Here is a 4,146-nt window from a genome sequence, read left to right as displayed (position 1 = left end):
GCCCCCGCCGGGCCCGCCCACTTACGGGTCTTTGCTCTTGTGTCCCTTCTCCCGCGCGGGGTCAAGCCACAGCCACGCCCCTCGGCTCCGCCACGCCGTCTCCGCCCTCCCTCAGCGTCCTCTGCTCCGCCGCCCAGCTGCCGCGGGCTCCTCTTCCTGCTCCTCCTGGCCTAGCGTCCCTTCGTGAAGGACCAGCTCGTCCACCGACCCGGGTTGTTCCCGGAGGCCTGAGGTCTGGCCCCACTTAACTGGTGGAAAGGGTTTACACGTAGGCTTTGAAATTATTTAAAAACCAGGTTATACTAGGGAGTCTGGAAGCCCCCAGGCCCCCAAATCTTTCCAGTTCACCTCCCTGAGAGCTGGAGTTCAACAAGCGGCATTTTTATTATTTATTCATTTTTATTTCCAGTGTAGTTAGCATAGTGTTACGTTAATTTTAGGTGTATAATATGATTCAGCAGTTCCATGTATTGCTCAGTGCTCATCAAGTTAGGCATACTTTTTTTTTTTTTTTAATTTCTTAAAGTTTATTTACTTTGAGAGAGAGCACGCTGCGCGCACAAGTGGGGGGGGGGGCGCGGAGAGAGAAAGAGAGGGAGAGAGAATCCCAAGCAGGCTCTGCACAGCGCAGAGCCAGACCCCACAAACCCTGAGATCATGTTCTGAGCCAAAGTCAGAGGCTTAAGGCACTGAACCACCCAGGTACCCCTGGGTAAGCATACTCTTAATCCCCTTCACGTGTTTCACCTATCCCCGCCCCCAACCCACATCAAGCATCATTTTTAAATCTCCAGTGCCAGGCACAGAGAAGGAGCTCCATCAATGTTCTGTTTTCTCCCTTCTTTGAATATAACTTACTCAAATTAATAGTTGCTGATTGATAATTTACAGCAAATCTTCCTTTGATTTTTTGATATGATTTAATTGAACTGATTGTTAGTGTAGTTTGTTGCCTTTTGAGAAAAATTAAATCTGATCACAGTTTTTTTTTTTTTTTAAGCCAGACAGACAGTGTAAATGATACAATCTGAAAGGCAGGACTAATTTCATGGGTGTGCAAACCGTGCCGGAGAACAGGGTCCCTATCTCAGAAGGACCCTTCACTTGGTACAGTTCTCTGCTTGGTGTAATTATTTTCTGCGCCACATGGTTAAAACGATTTTAAAGAGGGGTTCCCATATTTTCATATGGCACTGAACCCTGCAAATTATTGTGGTTAATCCTGCTGAAAGGACTGTGGGTGACATGACCTCTGTGGGAGCTGACATGGATGCCAGAATCTGTCCTGTGGCCCAAGCCCATTTTGTCATAACGACCTGTGGACTAAACCTGTGCACCTGCAGATCAATTGAGACTCAGTCTGAAAATAATGTTTAATCAAAATAAAGCTTTTATTCTGGGAAAGTGAAGTTGAAGTGAAGTGAAATTTCTTTTTACTTTCTATTGTTTTTATTTAAGTTTATTTACTTATTTTGAGAGAGAGAGAGAGGGAGAGAAACCGTGAGTGAGGGAAGGGCAGAGAAAAAAGAGAGAGAGAATTCCAAACAATCAACACAGACCCCTTAATGGACTGTGAGATCATGACTTGGGCCAAAGTTGGATGCTTAACCAACTGAGCCATCCAGGGGCCCCTCTATTGTTTTTAAATATAAATCACAGAAAAGGGAATTTTCTCTAAACCGAGCTTCACAACAAAACAGAACACCTGGGTTTGCAAGTTATTTCAAAGTGATAGGAAATATTTGAAGAAAGTTAAAGGGTGTTTATTTAATAAATTAATTGCTGTGGGGTGCAAACTAACCTAATGAGCATGAAGTCGTTTATGCAAGGGTTCTGTTGTTAATACAATGTGATAATAACCAGAACTAAAATTTCTTTTACTCCACATAAATAATAAGTGATCCAGTAAATTTCTGTTTCTGCTTGAAAATATTATGTACTCATATACATGCATGGAAGCAAAGTAGGCTGAAATAATAAATTAAGGTTGATATTTCTCATAACAAAACTAGTAATAAAAATGGCTGAATATTAACTACTTAAAGAAGTAGACCCAAAATGATCTGTAAATATGTGGCTGAGAAGATTTAAGGACTCTGTCTGAACTAAAATAAATAGGGTGTAATCTTAGGGAGGCAACAAAGATCATGAAAGAGAGAAAAGCTCAACTCTGCTTAAGGTCTTTGGGAAAGGAGACAGAAAAGGCACCACAAATACATGAAGAATGGTATAATCTGTTGGACGTCAGCACTGTGCTACTTGAGAAGAGTTCTTATGGCTTTTCCACAGACTTGACCAGTGTTTCTCAACGTTGGCGCCATTGACATTTAGGACCAGATAATTTTTGGCTGTGGGAAACTATCCTGGGCATTGTGGGATGCTTAGTAGCACCCTGCCCTTTGTCCACCAAATAACAAGAGGACTCCCAGACCTCCCCTTACCTCCAAGCTTGAATTTTACTCTGAGGCTAATATAACCAGATGAACTTTCTTTTGCTTCCTGTGCATCCAAGCTGTGATGACCACAATGTCCCTAGATCTTGCCAAATGTCCACTAGTTTGGTGGGGGTGGGGGGGAGGGTGGGAAATTTGCCCCCATTTGAGAAACTCTGGCCTAGGTAAACATTTTCCAAAACTCCTTTTATTCTGATTCTGTCCTCATCTAATGACATTTTAGAAAAGAATAGCCCTCATTATTATTTAATAAATCAGAATTTGGGTTAATAATGCATTAGTCTCTGGAGAATCTAATTGGGGTGACTCATTCTCTAAGAGACTGTTCACCTTTGAATGCGATACTCACCTTATAAAATTGAGTTTCTAAATATGTATCGCTAAAGACCAGATTTTGAACCATGAGAACTCAACCCAGTACTGCAACTGTGTAGCCCTATGTCAGTGTCGCATCCCAACATTACGACCTTAATTCTAACTGCAGAGTTCAGTAGAATGGTACAGATGAACCTTAGTGAAGATTATCTAACTCCCACACTCGTATTGACAAATGTCCAAATCTAGCAGACTGTTTTCCATTTTATTTCCCACTGTCATTTTTTTTTTAATTTCTTAAATCCTAAAGCTTGTATTTCTTTTCCACCACACATTCATATTATCTGTAACTCCTTGTCTCAAAAAGATCAAGAGTGACATCAGATGGTGAACAGATCCATGAAAATGTGCTCAACATCACTAATCATCAGGGAAATCTAAATCAAAACCATTAGATACCACCTCAAACCTGTTAGAATGGCTAGACTCAAAAAGACAAGAAATGACAAGTGTTAGTGAGAAGGTGGAGAAAAGAGAACACTCATGCACTGTTAGTGGGAATGTAAATTGGGGCAGCCACTATGAAAACAGGATGGAGTTTCTTCAAAATATTAAAAATAAAACTACCATATGATCCAGCAATTCCATTTCTGGGTATTTATCCAAAGGAAACATACTAACTTGAAGAGATATCTGCACCCCCTCCCCCAACGTTCGTTTCGATGTTACTTATAATATCTAAGACATGGAAACAATCCAAGTATCTATAGATGGATGAATGGATAAAGAAAATGTGGTGTGTGTATACACACACACACACACACACACACACACATAGAATATTAATCAGCCATAAAAAGAAGGAAATCTTGCCATTTGTGACAAAATGGATGGAACTTGAGGGTATTATAAGTGAGGTAAGGGGGCGCCTGGGTGGCTCAGTTGGTTAAGCCTCTGACCAGCTCAGATCTTGCAGTTTGTGGGTTTGAGCCCCGCATCAGTCTCTGTGCTGACAAATTGGAGTCTGGAGACTGCTTCAGATTCTGTGTCTCCTTCTCTTTCTCTGCCCCTCTGCAACTCCTGCTCTGTCTCTCTCTCTCTCAAAATTAAATAAACATTAAAAAACTTAAAAAATAATAAGTGAAGTAAGTCAGAGAAAGGCAAAAACTGTCTCACCTACATGTATGTGATCTCTCTTAAATGTAGAATCCTAAAAATTAATAATAATAACTCCAAGCTCATAGGTATAGAGAACAGATTGGAGGTTGTCAGAGTTAGGCAATTGGGGGTGGGCAAATGGGCAAAAGCTCAAGTGGATTAAAGCTACAAATTTCCTATTACGTAGTTAAGTCCTGGGAGGCAGCTCAAGATGGCGACC

This window comes from Prionailurus viverrinus, chromosome A1 (genome assembly GCF_022837055.1).
Source record: "Prionailurus viverrinus isolate Anna chromosome A1, UM_Priviv_1.0, whole genome shotgun sequence".
NCBI classification, from domain to species: domain Eukaryota; kingdom Metazoa; phylum Chordata; class Mammalia; order Carnivora; family Felidae; genus Prionailurus; species Prionailurus viverrinus.
Note: the sequence above shows the minus strand (reverse complement) of the source record.